Source organism: Gopherus evgoodei, chromosome 4 (genome assembly GCF_007399415.2).
Source record: "Gopherus evgoodei ecotype Sinaloan lineage chromosome 4, rGopEvg1_v1.p, whole genome shotgun sequence".
Taxonomy (NCBI): Eukaryota; Metazoa; Chordata; order Testudines; family Testudinidae; genus Gopherus; species Gopherus evgoodei.
The window spans coordinates 47,785,965-47,802,364 of record NC_044325.1 but is presented as its reverse complement, the minus strand read 5'-3'; the positions used below and the strand labels follow the sequence as shown (position 1 = coordinate 47,802,364).

The 16,400-nt window shown below is 38.2% G+C and overlaps 1 protein-coding gene across 8 annotated transcripts in view; it reads left to right on the top strand.

Annotated features, from left to right (window-relative positions):
* MIPOL1 (mirror-image polydactyly 1) overlaps positions 1–16,400 on the top strand; it is a 290,064-nt gene that overhangs the window by 31,873 nt on the left and 241,791 nt on the right. Inside the window, exon 4 of one of the 8 annotated variants that reach the window (XM_030559239.1) lies at positions 3,273–3,347. The exons of the other annotated variants lie outside the window; for them this stretch is intronic. The gene's annotated coding sequence lies outside the window, so the exon portion shown is untranslated. The remainder of the gene's footprint in view (positions 1–3,272; positions 3,348–16,400) is intronic. 8 annotated transcript variants of the gene reach the window in all.

Here is a 16,400-nt window from a genome sequence, read left to right as displayed (position 1 = left end):
TGTAGTTGGATTTTTAGCGTTCAATTCTTAAAGGTACAGAACTGCAATTCACATGCAGGTCAATAGAAATTTGAGGTTGTTCAGGACCTTGCAGTATTGGGTGTTCAGCAGTGATGGACCTACAGAGAAATTTGGTTGGCTGATTTTAAATGCAGTCCCAATAAATGAAAGTAGCAATATTTCTCATCTTGTTTATTTGTATATATGTATTTATTTCCTCTGTTTTGTTTTATTTTTCAGCATTATGTGTATTGCATTTATATCACAATTTTTCCTGCTTTTTATACAGAAACGCCATTCTCTGTTGCAACAAAATATTAGGACATGGTTTCCCTTGACAGAGAAATCTCTGATACAAATATCATATGAGCTGCTTGCTTGTGGCAATTTGTATTGTAATAAAGAATTGTGAATGAAGAAAAGAACATAAAATATCAGTAATAATTTCAACATTTATTCAATACGATTTGCCTAATTTCAAACCCACTCAAGTATCCCTAGTTTGAAACAGAGAACAGAATTTGAATTTTCTGAGGCTTGCATTCTGTTCGGCACAGATATTTTGCCAATTCCTTTTGCTATCAGTAGCTGCCCTGGGCTTTGGGTAGGATGACAAATGAAATGCAACCTTTTCCCCTGCCCTTTGTCAGGAAGAGATGATGGAGATTTATAACCGCTTTCTGTCATTCAAGGGATCAGGGAGTGAAGGTCTCACAACCCTTGAGATCCATGTCCATCTGCACTCACCCACCCTAAAAGGCTCCAGGTGCCATACACACTTTCTTACCAATGTTGTTTGATGGGTTGGGTGTGGTTAGCATTTTTTGTTCCCTCTAGCACTTTCTATAGGAGGCAAATTGCTTCACGCCACATTTTCTGTCTTCAGGTAGCCTGGCAAAAGTCTACTACATCCCACCCTCAAATGGAGACTGTTCTGGTGAGCAGGGAGGGGAGGAAGACTGGTCATTCAACACCTCATCTAGCAGCAGCAAAACCAGGGAAAATAATTTAGACCATGTTCCACAGTGCTATGTAAAGTCCCAAAAGACCGAGGCAATTCATAGTATATGAGAAGCTTAGGGAGTCTGGGCATAGGGTTGTGGTATATTCACTCTTCTTTTCCCCATGTCTGAGGGTGCAGCGCAGTTTCTTCCTGCCTGATGGTGGAGACTATGGGAATGGTTTGAAAGTTTTGGATTTCCAAAACACAGACTTACTTCGTGAAAAACACTCTTGAAAAAAATAGTTGGAAATTTTTACAAGTTCACTTGTTCCTATTTAGGATTTTTTTAAAAGTGTTGATTTTGTTTTTGTACTTTGAAATAAAAAAGAAAATTAAACCCTACAACAGTACAATACTTTGGTGAAGGAACAATGTTAATGCTGCAAAATGAAAGAAAACTTAGAGTAAATATGTACTTAAATGAAGATAAAAGCAGCAAAGAGTCCTGTGACACCTTATAGACTAACAGACGTATTGGAGCATGAGCTTTCGTGGGTGATACCCACTTTCGTCAGATGCATGAAGTGGGTGTTCACCCACGAAAGCTCATGCTCCAATATGTCTGTTAGTCTATAAGGTGCCACAGGACTCTTTGCTGCTTTTACAGGTCCAGACTAACACGGCTATCCCTCTGATACTTAAATGAAGATGTGCCTTTTAAAATAACAGTCTTATGGCATGACCCAAAGTCCATTGAAGTCAGCAGAAAAATTCACATTGACTTCAGTGGTTTTGAAATAGGCCATTTGTGAATTATGCAGCGTAAACCCAGGATTTCAACTTTAAGTAGTTTTCTTGCTTTTGTGGGAATAATCAGACACTCTATGTTATTTAGACATTGTTTGGTAACCAAAGAAGGTCTGTGTACTAAGTGTGCTATTTTTTGTGTGTGTACACTCTTTCACACTTTATGGGCATGTAAATATGTACATTTCAGAAAACACTAATAAACTTGTGTAACTTGTCATTGTGAAATGGTAAAAATGATGGTACACTATGAAGTATACTTTAAATCCTGGTAAAATAATCCTATCAGGTGTATCTATAAACAATTTTTTCCTCAGGTTAAATTGCTTTTGTTCTAACAAATATTATCTTGAATGTGTAATAAAGAAATATCCTATCAGATACATTGCTTATAGTATCAAAGTAAAACATTCAAATATTTAGCTATTTGATTTTAATCTGTTTTCAAACATGTTAATTTACAGTTGTTTTTTGTTGCTTGTTATGTCAAGATTTCACAAGCTTGTTGACATTCTAAATTAAGATTAGTTAAAAATAAAATACAAAGATGAAATTAAACATTTCAGTTCGCACGATTATCTTTAAGAAAAGCAAACATACAAAATTTTATAAATCTGCATTCTTGGCTCTGTCTCTAAAACTGTTTGTTTTATTAGACCACAGGAACTTTAAAGATAAGCTTTTATATTTGCACCTGACACATATAGTGAAAAAGGATATAGTTTCCACACCTATATCCTTGTGAAGTTGAATTTTCTTAATTTCACTGTGTTCCTTAAAGGAACAGTACATAAAATAACAACCATATGATTATTGCTTCTCACATTTTAAAAATACTTCTTAGAACAAACTACAGTAATTTTGTAATGCCAACATCAGTGTTGAGATATTTGTTTTTCTTTAACTTAACCTCCCCCCCTCAAAAAAATCCAAAACAAACTGCAAGTTTCGTAATCTGTGATCTGATACTGCTTGTCTATCTCCCACCCCAATTCTCTGATTTACTGTCTGTTACCAAACAGCAGATTACTAATATGTTGAGCATAATCAAGAAGGAAAACAAATGTAGCACACTTTTTACCTATATATGAGGAAAAATATTAAATTGGGATCATATTTACTGTTTTAAAAGGTAAATGCATGTCATAGAAGCATTTACATTTCTGTAAATTTGAAGAAATGAAGTCCATATGTGTCTAGAATAATGCTGTTGTGCTAATAATAGTTATCTGTGGTATGTATTTTTTCTAGGTCACATTAAACTTTACATGTGGATCAGGAATGAATACTTTATACTGGTTCTCATGTCTTGTTTTGGGTACCCGTTTGTCTAATGATGGTAGTTTAGGAGCTTCTTGAAATACATTTTGAGACTACATTTATTGGAAACAGTAAAGGAGATCATACACTGATGAAGATTGTCATTTAACTATTTTCTTTTCTTCAGTAGTTTTTCTGAGGGCCATGCCCTCATTACATGTTTAACATGCTGAACTGTTAAAACATCTTTCAGCAAATACAGCTTTTTGAGAGTTTCTTTAGTATCTTTAAACACTAGATGGAGCTATGTGCCAACAGTGGACCTTTAAAATAACAGGTGAGAATACTGGCTATCCACCCTCCCCAGAACCCCATATATAATTGAGAGTGATTTTGTGCCTGTGATTTTGTATTACACGTTCAAAAAATGAAGTATTAAAACTTTGTTTGAAATGTATTGTACAAGTCAAGGACACTGATCCTGCAACTACAGAAAATAGGTCAGAAAAAACTGCACACTTTGTTGTGCCTGATGCATATTCATACCCTCAGCTTAAAAAATAAGTAGTGTGAATGGACTTGAATCAATTTGGCTTGTTACCAAATGAAGCTAAATCCATATTGGCCACTCTTAAACTGATTTAAGAGCGTCCACACAAGGGGAAAAAGAATGGGAGTAAGTACTCCCATTTTTTTGCTGATACAGACTAACACGGCTGCTATTCTGAAACCACACAAGGGGAGTTACGCTAAAAACATTTTGAAACCAATTTAATTTAAATGGTGCCATTTCTGTGTGTTGACACTAGCTATGAGAGTGAAACAGCATCTAAAGAGCAGGATGATGTGATTACAGTGATGCTACAGTTCTGTTATATTTTTACTGTGAGGGGAACCAAGGTTTTCTTGAAATTACTGTCTGAAAGAGTGTAAATATATAGTATTGATTGAAAAAAATCTGTCAAGACTAAAGATCAGTGTTTAAAACTATTAAATTTGGACTGTTTTGGTGTTGTTTGAAAAGAAATTAAATACAGTGCATCTCTTATTTGATGCTCTTGGTCATTCATATTTGTCTTAGAAAATCTGGAAATTGATTGAGTCCCAACTGTCCTACATCTGAATAATATTATAGTACAATAACACTTTTGTGCAATATCTGATATCCCAAAAATAAGGGATTAATTTATGCCCAAATGTTACAGATTTGGGTTACTACTGTGTAGTAATACTTAATTGCAAACTGAAGTAGTGTCATAAAGTGAGTCTGCACACTGCTATTTATGCAAGTAAAACAAATACATTCAAGGCATGATGTTATACATGAGACAGTGAAAGGTAATGTTTTGGCGTTTCTCAAAAAGAACTTTAACAGAACAAGTTAGTTTCCTTAGAACACCATCTTCGGTTTGGGTTCTTTGATGGTTGGCGCACACTTGCTTTTACTCACATATTGTGGTTTTGCAGACTAACTTTATGGGATTTTTTTCACAGCACAATTCAGTGCTATTGCATAGCAGCATCAGCAAGTCATATTTAGGAATTTGTTACTTTGAATAGAGTTTTGGGGTGAAACTATCATGATTTCTTATATATAACATCCTTGTGCATGGATGGGCAAGTGGAAGTGAAAAATGACATTTAACATTTTTCTAGGAGTGACAATACAGAGACGTTTTTCCAGAAAGCATTCTGAAAAGCTTTTCAGAACTTAGAAAAATGGTTTTAGAATTTTTAGTTGCATATGCATCTTTGCTTAGAGAGAAGCGTATCTTGGAATGAAAACAAAATATAAGGGTTTTCTTCCATTATTTCTGGCTTACCTTTGTCATAACATCACTACCTCTAGTTCAATGTTTTTGTATTTTGTGAAAATAACAAAAGACTCATACCCAATAATTTGTCACCTGAGTGAGATTTCATGGTCAAATAGAATTTGAAGGTTTAACCAGGGCCTTAATTATATTTTTCCAGTTTCCATTGAAGTCACTGGGAGCAAAGTTAGGATTGAAAATTCCACCCTACATGCTTATATTCCTAGATAGCCATTCTTAAACTTTGTATAGCATGGACTTAGGTCTTAATAGATAAAGTGTCTTGTGGACACCTCCCCATCTGTTTGCATAACCAGTGGTAAATCGTAGCAATTGCTTACATGGAAAAATATTAGGAAAGTATTTAAGCTTCTTTTAAAATGATTTGGCCGGTGCCCACCAACAGATGTTTTGTGGAGCAAAATCTGGGAATGGGAGGAGAGAAACACCATATAGGACCTTTCCAAATGGACATTTCATCAATGTCTGGAACTGTTGATTGTTTTTTTAAGAAAAATGTTTTCAAAAAAGAAAAATTAAAGTAACCAGAGTTATGAAGAAACTGGCCTCCACCCACTGAGTCTTGAGTAGTGGCTGTGTGGATCAGCAGATGGAACTGTTCACAGACCCATTACTGAACCAAAGCTGTAGTGTGGTGGCTAGAGGCACTGTGATAGCAGGATGTGCCATCCTTCCGACAAGGTCTAAAACAGAGGTCTTAGTATCTGGCCAGGTTCCTTTCTACTTGCACTTTGAACTGGATTAAATAAACTTCACTTCCTGTTTTAAACTGTGGTGTGTTGCTGCTGTTGAAAAGTTGCTCTGTTTCACCACAGAGGTAGTTGCATCTTAGTGGTAGAATCTTATGGTGTGTTTTTTTTTTTATATTTGAGCATTAGGGATTCTTTGAGACTAAAGGTATTAAAGAAACGTATGACAATTAATTATTAAACTGTTAGTTCTAATGATTTTGCCACTTCTGATTGATTGTTTTTTATTGTGACTATATTTAATTATTTTCATGCAGGTGCAAATACTTTTTCCATGTAAATATGCAGCTCTTCCCCTCAGACATATAGGTATAGATGTATATTGTTAAATATCTAGTGCCACATATCTTAGGGCAAGATTTAGCTTTAAAAATCCCTACAATAATATGGTATGAAATTTAAGTCAGATGTTAATCTACTAACTATATGCAGAGGGCTGCCCAATAACTAGAGGAAAGAACAATTTGAACATTATTATGACATCTTCAAGGCTGTAATATATTATTTGACTTTATTGTCCTTAAAGTTGCAAGTGAATTTAATGTTCTTGAAATTGGATTCATGAACTGCAATGGCTTGGCGTAAGCAAATTGCAGAGATGCTGGGCAAGCTTTCCCTCTTAGCTCTGCTAATGTACTTGAGTTCTGACCTATATTGTTGTGTTACTGCAGTGATAATCAGTTGTGCCAATTTGCTACATGTGGAAGTTCTGTGATGTAGAGACCCTGGATCAGGCCACAAAACTCATTTTTCATTTGTCTTTAACGTTGATCTTTTGTGAAAAGATCACCTAAAATATTATCACCACCTAATTCCTCATGCAACGTATGTACGTACAGTCTAATGGGGAAAGAGTATTCTTACTTAAGGAATTGCCAGCATTTGTAGGCCAGGTATTTTCTCTGCCAAAACTACTTGTGGCTAGGCTACAGTTTTTGTAAACTACTGGTATAAGGCACTACCCAGAGGCAACTCTAATTAATTATTTATTTTAGATTTATATGCACATCCTAAAAATGAGCATATGCTCTAATTACCCCGGACAAAGGTTAAACTTAAGTACAAATTTAATTTAGCCAGGCCAGAGAAATGCAGGTTGATTTCTTGTCTCGTTTATGTTATTACACAATTCCACTCCATGACTTTCTTTAATGAATCTTTTTACTTTGAAAAGAAAATTGCAGAACCTCTGTATCACTATCTTTTTGCATAGTCTAACAGAATACTAAGAACAGGTAGTATCAGATGCATTCTCGCATCAGTTAACACTGTATTTCATTGTTTATAATACTGTCTATTGCAATAGTTAGATATTTCAAAATATGGAATCACCTATATCAGTAGGGCTTGGGTGAGCAAATAAATGATTAAAATAGCTTGTATCTTGTAATTTTTAGAGGTAATTAGAAAATGAGTGTACAGTTTTGGTTTGTATGTTTTTGTGCATTGGGTGTGAATTAATCACAAATATACAGTTCTGGTTTGAATGATTAATTATTCAAATTAGCTCAATTTCTGTTTCATTGTTTTATTTAAATAGCAACAGTTTGAGCAGGTCTTTTCTCTTAATAGTCTGAAGTCAGATGTCATTGGAAAAAGCTTTAGTATGTTCTGGGTAATGGAAAAACTGCTTTCAGTACATCCTAGCAAAGATCCTGTTTAAAACGGATGACAGCCCGTCACATTCAGTGACACATCAGTCATCAGATTTATTCTAATTCTTTAAGCTGAACATTTCATTCAAGCTTGTAGCTTGTCTTGTCAAGCAACCAAGAGCTTCATAGCTTTACCATCGAACATAGAGTTGCACCAGCAGTTCACAAATAAATGCTAAGCTGCAAAAATATCGTTTTTTTTTTTAACCTTTTCTTTAGTTAACTACAGTGGTTTTTCATACTATTTCTCCCTCTGCTTGCTGGGTTTACCACTAAGGAATTCAATGGCCTTCTTCCTAACCATGTCTCAGTCTGACCCAGGCCACTTCAGACTCAAGGTCACTCATTCTTGGGAGTGCTGTTTTTATTCAACAGTCTAGACCACCATGGTTATGACATTCCTCCTGCAACCAGGGAGGAAAGGTGAGCAGCCTTCTTTGATACTAATGCAACTACCAATCCACCATTGGTGCACAGGTGGCATTTACACAGCCAGCTTCCTTCCTTACTCCCTTCCCTTATCCATTTTAATGCCCTACAGCAGCGATTCTCAAACTGTGGGCTGGGACCCCAAAGTGGGTCACAACCCCATTTTAATGGGGATGCCAAGGCTGGCTTAGACTTGCTGGGGTTTGGGGCTGAATCCTAAGTCCCACCACCTGGGGCCAAAGCCCCTTGGCTGTGGCTGAAGCCCTTGGGCTTTGACTTTGATCCCTTCCCTGTCCAGGGCAATGGGACTCGGGCTTTGGCTCCCGCACCTGGGGTAGTGGGAATCAGGCAGACTCAGGTTTGGTCCCCTCTCCTGGGGTCATGTAGTAATTTTTGTTGTCAGAAAGGGGTCGCAATGCAATGAAGTTTGAGAACCCCTGCCCTACAGAATGCTGCCTGAGCAATACTTGTCCAGTTTCATGACGCACAACATTGCAGCCGAGCCAGATCTGTTTTTCACTTTTATTTACTCAAAGTTTTTTTGTGTTTTTGTCCATGCTGTTTGAGGACTTTCTATGACATCAGCACTGTATTTTTGTGTGATTGAAGGGTGTGCCTGAATGGGGTTAAAGATCAAGCTTCTTGCCTTCACTTTTAAGGCTCTACTCAGCTCCGCCTTAGCCTACCTTCCCTCTTTCAGGTTTTTCTCCTAACATCTCTTTTTGTTGTCTCCTCCTGCTATGGGCTTTGTACTTTCTTTTATGCTGACTTTTATGCCTCAAACTTCCCTTTACGATGTACTCACTAAGGACTGGATCCTTCAGGGTGCTGAGAAATCATGTCAGGTGTAAGGTTCTTGGGAGGCTACAGGCCTACCCAGGGTGCTCTGCAAGAACGAGGCCCACACACACTGTGAGTTATTGGCTTTAATGAAGGTAAAGTGACACACACAACGGGGACTCCTGGCGTTGCTGTCACAGAGGCGGGGAACCCAGCACACCGAAGCTCGGCCTGGTATGGAGTCCAAGGGCGGGACTGGGACCATGCAACTATATATACAGAATACAAACACAACTCATACCTAAGCAAATAGGGGCTTTCCACAGGCTGTGTCTGTCCCTTGGCCAAGGGCCATGCAAACTGGTCCTAACCAGTTAAGAGCAAGTTATAACTGGCGTGCCGTGTCCTACAGTGACTGGCTGCCGAGAAAGCGGAACTACCCTAGCTAGGCCGTGACACAGTCTTCCACGGTTCCCTACATTCCTCCCCTCACTTTCTTGAGCGACGCCAGCGACCATGCGGACCCCAAGGGAGTAGGTGTGGAGCACCAGGAATAACAGCTTTGGCTACACATACAGCACACATATAAGCTCAATAAACAAAGAAGGCTAAGACACAGACCTTGCACCAAGTGGGCAGCCCAACCACGTAAGGAGGTGAGCCAGGACCAGAGCCAGGAATCCCCTGTTGCTAGTGAATGCCCTCCGCCAAGTGGCAAAGGCGCTCCAAAGCAGCCTCTACGGTGGGCCCAGCATCAGTAACATTAAAGCAGCACATGCTGGCAAAGTCCTGGCAGGGGTGGCCGTGCTTGAGTAGCAAATAATCAATGGCCAACCTATTCTGTAACATCAGGATTCTGAACACCCTCAGCTTCCACTGAAGTTAGTGGAAGTAGAATGTATTTGGCATCTTGGATCAATCGCCAACTGACTCTCCTCCCCTTTCCTCTTTCATATTGTTTTTTTAAGAATACTTCTTTGGTAAAGCCTTCCAGTGGTGGATTTTTCACACTGATCGTGCCAATGCCACCCATGTACCTCAAGTGTTAATCACTGTTAATGCCTGAGCTAAACTGTAAGCTTCTTGGACAAGTACCATGCCTTCTCTGAGTCCTGTGTACATGTAGAGTCCTACATATAATTATGTAATCATAACATATATACACAGTCATGTAATACGAGTTTGAAAAGGGCCATGACATTTTACAAAACTGAGGAGAAAAAATGAACAAGATGGCAGTTTTTTGCCCCCCCAAAAAAATGGAAAAAAGACTTTTTTACATCATTAAAGGTTCTTTTTTGCTAGCTTCTGATGAAAATATTTTATTAGAAATATGTAGAGAAAAATTTGGAAGAAATATAAACTCTCATGCTTCAGGACATAAGTCAGCCCACTAATTGAGAGGGAAGAAACTTTTGTTGGCAGCTTATTCCATAGGCTCTATTTTGGTATTTCATGTCTCTGTACCTTCCTCAGAAGCTATCTGATACTGGCTGTTGTCAGAGGCAGTATACTAGATAGAGGAGGCAGTATTCTCTAGTGGATAGAGCACTGGACTGGAATTCAGCAGATCTAGGTTCTATTCTTGCTCTGGCTCAACCACTGCTTGCTGGGTGATATTGGGCAAGTTATTGCCTCACTTTCCTGATCTGTAAGTGGGGGTGCATGATACTCACCTCACTTTGGAGCTCTAGCTAGTCTTGTGTTCCTAATTGGGGAAATTTCTAAAAGCAAGGAAATCAATCAAAGCCAGTTTCTCTCTTTAATTCAGTTTGCTGTAGGCAGATGTTGAAGTACACACAGTATTCGGATTATTGACATGCGCACTACAAAGTCATCTTTAGTCTGATTTTTCCTTTACAATGAAGTCCTTTATTTCTTGATACTGTATATTTTGGTTTGCTAGATTGGAAATGTATTCTTTTAAAAGGCTTATTCCTTGAACAGGTATTCTGGAAGAGTACATTGTACATGGCTGAAAATCAACTGTGGGGTTGAAGCCCTAGATAAAGTAAAGCCTATGTATATAAAAACTGATTGTTAAATGTCAGGATAATGAAAAGTCAGAAATAAATTATAGCTGTTATTAATTTTGAATTGTATTCAAATACATAAATATGTAGCATGACAAAGCTGATTACAGAGAGATAAAATTCAATTTTACTCAGGATAATTGTTTTATGTATTTACATTTATTTATAAGATTAGATAAAGTCTTGGAATTCTCAATATAAATCACAGTATGGTCCTGATGAATGCCAAGGTCAGTAGATAGAGCACTTTCATTTGCAAAATACATTTCTTTTGTTGAAATATAAAATGAATAAAATGAGATTGAATACATCGCCCTTTGTTATTATATACACTCCACCTTCATTATAAGTTACAGAGTCAGGTATTTCAGTGTTATAAGGGAGTGGAGATGTATTAAGGCCCTAGTGTCATCCCGCATATTATTTGTAGCCAAAATAAAGTAGCTTTATATAAAAAGAGATTAATGTAAATTTTGCTGCAGCTAAGGCTGTGGGGGGACACTCGGCCAGGACCACCTAGCGGAAATCAAATAGGCTACTTCTACAGGGTCAGTCAGGATCAGGGACTGCTGTTGACTGGACCAAATCTAGTATGGGCAGGTGCAGCCTCTGATTTAAGCCTTTGCTGCTGTAAATATATCACAACCTTTCTTACAGGGAGGATAGCATTGATAATTACAAGTCTGAGTTTTGGGAGAATATCATCTCTCTCACCATACATCAGATTTGAAGTTGCAATACAACAACTACTCTTTGTAAATAGTTCAAGTGAACCAATTCTGCCAAAAAAAATTATAAGCAGTTGATGTCAGAAGACAATAGCATCAGGTAGGCTTCCTGAAAACTAAATCTGATCACCTGTAATTTATGTATTCCCTTCAATAATAGTACATACTCGTTAATATTTTTTAAAGTGTTCCTGTATATTGTTACTGTACCCCTTTAATAAATCCCTTTTATATATACCATCGTCACATTCTCAGCCTTCTTTACAAGTTGCCAAATTAACATTACGTGGAGGCAGACAGCTCTGTGAAGTTGTCTATCAGCATAGCTCAGTGAACATTATTTTATGAGGAGTGTGATTTCAGCTAACACATGTGGCACGTAAGCACGGGTTCTTGGGAAATGATCCTTTGTTTTTATTTTGTCAAAAATTGGAGAGAGACATGTTGGTTCACATGCTACTTGTAATCCAGATGCTTACATATTTACATGTTTTGCTGTGGCATTTTGGTAAATTACTTTCAACTAAAAAATGGAAAAAAAACCTTCATACTTCACAGTGAATGTATTTCTTTCTTGATAAAATATAGAACAACTATTGAGAATGACAAAAGTTTGTGCCATCTTTTTGGTAGAATCAATGATATGAGGGGGTTCACAGGAACTCACAAAGAACCTTTATTAATAGATCTCACGTGTAAGCCTGGTAAAAGAGAATCGGTTGAGTCTGATAGAGGGAGCCTTGAAAACATAAACCAGTGCAAACTGATGGCTAAGATTGAAAAGAATTTGCAGCTCTGCTCTGTTTCTGCAGCAGGAAGCTGTGGAACTAAAGATCCCCTCTGCATGTACCATTTTTGTCAAAGAAGGCAGTTGTTTGAGGTAGATTCCAGAGTCACCTCTCTCACCCTCCGCACAGTCCTTGGGTTGTCCCTGTGTGACAGTCGTGGATTGAAATAGCTTACATTTGTGTGGTAGGCAGCAAAAATGGCTTTGCAACCAACCCAAAATGCTAAGGCTGACTCAGCTGCTGCAAATGTAACTTTTCTTCAGTCCCTGTCTGGTACCTCTACGAATGAATTAAGGATATTCAATCATATAATTCTGCTGAGTACTGCCCTTCCGCTGCCCTTCCACAATGACAGTCGTGGACTGAAAGAGCTTACATTTGTGGGGTAGGCAGCAAAAATGGCTTTGCAACCAACCCAAAATGCTAAGGCTGGCTCAGCCTGTGAAAATGTAAAGCATTTAATACTTCTGTGACAACAGTTGCTACAAATGTAACTTTTCTTCAATCCCAGTCTGGTACCTCTAGGAATGAATTAAGGATATTCAATCATATAATTCTGCTGAGTTTTGCCCTTCCTCTGCCCCTCTCACACTGCATAGCCAGCGAGAGGAGATGAAACTAAGTGGGTGTGTCCCATAACCACAGCAGCCCACTTTACTTCCCACTGCTCAGGCCCAGCCTGGACTCTTTATGATACTGGAAGGATGCTTATGATACTGAAGACCTGTCTTTCTCCCCCTCCAAGCAGATAGCAGAGGACCCTTTCACCTGTCACCACATGAGCTGGGGTAGTGCCTCAGTAAGTCAGTGGAACCCACTTAACATTTGGCAGTAGGATCCACACATAGTAATGGGGTGGGGTGTTCAGCAAACACGGACAGCTTATCACATACCTTCTTTTCCTCTGCCATACCCCATATCACAGCTATCTCCATATTAATAAAACTAAACCTCAGGGAAAGGATGAATTTGGATTAAGTAAGTTGGCAAAGGCCACCTACCTGCTTGATTTCTGTGGCTAGTTTACTGTATATTAGGTCTGTCAAGCAATGAAAAAAATTAATTGTGATTAATTGACAGAATTAAAAAATTAATTTTGACTAATTGCACTGTTAATAATAAGAGATACCGTTTATTTAAATATTTTTGGATGTTTTTTATATTTTAAAATATATTGATTTTCAATTACAGTACAGAATATAAAGTGTACAGTGCTCACTTTATATTTATTTTTGATTAAAAGTATTTGCACTGTAAATAAAACAAAAGAAATAGTATTTTTCAATTCACCTAATACAAGTACTGTAGTGCAATCTCTTTATCATGAAAGTCAAACTTACAAATGTAGAATTATGTACAAAAAAAAAATGCATTCAAAAATAAAACAATGTAAAACTTTTGCGCCTACAGGTCCACTCAGTACTACTTCTTGTTCAGACAATCGGTCAGACAAACTAGTTTGTTTACATTTTCAGGAGATAACGCTTCCTCATTCATGTTACAGTGTCACCTGAAAGTGAGATCAGGCGTTCTCTTGGCACTGTTGTAGCCGGTGTTGCAAGATATTTACGTGCCAGATGCGCTAAAGATTCATATGTCCCTTCATTCTTCAACCACCATTCCAGAGGACGTGTCCATGCTGATGACGGATTCTGCTTGATAACAATCCAAAGCAGTGCAGACCGACACATGTTCATTTTCATTTTCTGAGTCAGATGCCACCAGCAGAAGGTTGAATTTCCTTTTTGGTGGTTCGGTGGGTCTGTAGTTTCTGCATCGGAGCATTGCTCTTTTCAGACTTTCTGAAAGCATGCTCCACACCTTGTGTCTCTCAGATTTTGGAAGGCACTTCAGATTCTTAAACCTCGGGTTGAGTGCTGTAGCTATCTTTAGAAATCTCACATTTGCATCTTCTTTGCATTTTGACAAGTCTGCAGTGAAAGTGTTCTTAAAATGAACATGTGCTGAGTCATCATCCAAGACTGTGTAACTTGAAATATATGACAGAATGCAGGTAAAATAGATCCGAAGAAATACAATTTGCTGTGTAAATTTCAAGGTTCAGGTTTCTTTCAGGTGCCTGAGGCAGCTCAACAGCTGTAGAGAGTGGTGTGATGTCAGTACAGGGGCCTCTGTGATGTCACTAGCTCAGGAGTTTTAGCACGCTGGGCTGACGTTACAGTTCAGGCCTCTGTGATGTTTGTGGCTCAAAAAGTCTTGCTTGCTTAGATGACACAAATGCACAGACTTTGGTGGAGTTGCTGAGCCAGCAATCTCATTACCTTGCTGGATTGTTGGGCAAATGCAGTTCTGTGTGATTACTGGGTCAGCACCACACTTCCGTGGTATAGTGGAATTTCCTTCACCATCAGGATCTCAAAAGAGAGTTTCTGTGATGGAATACAGTTGCTTAAGGCCACCATGGGACAGATTTATCCACTGCACCAGCCTCTTGATGCCACTGTGGCAGCAAAAGAGGGATGGAATAGCCTCCTGGAGATTTCTTCCAGTGCAGGGGTTGCCATGGGGGTTTATTGAGATGGAAAAGGGAGTGGAGAGCACTCTGGTTATTCTGGGCTGCAGAGCAGCCACCGAGCAGTCATATAAAACTGTTGTAAGTTTGTTTGCTGTCCTAGAACTGGGGTAGCACTGAAGTGACTTGAAACCATTTTATCTTCCTGCCCACTTCTTGCTGGGGCTCCAACTTCCGTGCTTTGCAGTGACAGCCAAAGACATTGTGGAGTGTAACAGTTTTTGTCTCATTGCACTGAAGGTGACTGCTGTGTGGGTGTACTAATTAAAATACAGTTTCACCTTGAAATGTAATTTTGTTCCTTCACTTTGCTATCCTATGCTAGGCTAACATTTGTCTCTAGACTGTTTTCCAGGATTTGAAGTGGAATTACAGTAAGTGAAGGTTACTAAAATATTAGGAAAATTTTTTAATTCTGTTCATATTTTTTAATTCTGTTTCACATTCCAAAAAAGTTGGTGTGTGTAAATGTTCCTGGTAAACATTCACTGTTTTTTCATATGTAACTTTAGATGTGGGTTTCACAACTAGACCACAAATGATGATTGAATATTTAGTAGGAAATTTTACTTTATGCTAAGGGGGCCATCATGACTTTGCCTGTTGGTACTTGTTTTTTTGTTTGATATTATACAGTTGGAAATCATATATCTTAACTGCTTAAAGAAATGGAAGGATTTATCTACACTTTCACCTATTTATATGAAAGTTTTAAAAAATTACGTGAATTTCTCTCACTGGTATCCAGCAATAATATTGCCATCCTACCCATTCAGACGGATGAATGAAAGTTAAAGAACTTGTCTACAGATCTGCAGTTTTAAAATTCCGCTTGTACTATAGAAAAAGATTCTCTGTTTAACAGGAATTCAAAGCTACACACTGTAATTCACCTTGTATTAAAAAAGTGGCATTTTTGTAAAGACAGTATCATTTGTTTAGGTTGTTAATTGGGCTCCATTCAAACATGCTTTCAGTCTTAGCTGTATGTTAAGTTTTTATGTTTGTGATCCTCTGGAATGTTTCAGGCTCATTCATAAACCAATGCAGCAGTTTTCTTCTAATTGAAGAACTAGGGTGTGTGTAATATGTAACTGATGCATCTAGCTGTGGGCATCTGTGAGCAGGTGCCTTGCTCAACCTACTATAAAACAAAATTCTGACGATGCGTAGTATCAAAAGCTTACCCATTTCCTCTGACTTGACTGTATGTTTTAGTGAATTTCCTTGTTAACAAAATTCAGCTCAAGGCTTCTCCCTAGGCTTCGCTATTCCTGGAGTGCCTACATCAGGAATGGTCAGCCCAGGAAAAGATTATCTTTCTTGTCGCCACTCTCCTCTTCCTTACATTTACTTCAGCAATAAGCCACTTGCTTCAGTGAGGAAACTGAGCTCGCTTAACCCTTTTCCAGTAGGATTGTCTTCTGACAGGGTGAAGCATTTTAGGTAAAAACTACCAGCTTGTTATAGTGTCCTCCATTCTCAAGCCAGCCTGCTGAGCAGGTTCACAATCTGGTAGTTCAGCAAAGAATACCTTTTTTGTAGATACCCAAAGAAAGGGCGTTGGCATATTTTCTTACAAGGCCAAACCACTTATTAGATGATACTGTCCTCAAAGTCCTGAAGAAATTCAAAGAATGGGGCTAAAATCCATAACAACAGCTCGGATGGCCTTACACATATCCACAGATCTTCTCTCAGACAATTCAAGTTCCTTTGCTTTAAGGTTTACTTTTCGATAATCAGATAAGATTTGTGCTAACAGCTTGACAGTTTGGTTCAGGAAAGTGAATTTTTTTAAAGAAATGTTGACTCTCTGGATAAGTGATTTAAGAATTTATCTCCCTGCTTGCCCTCCTC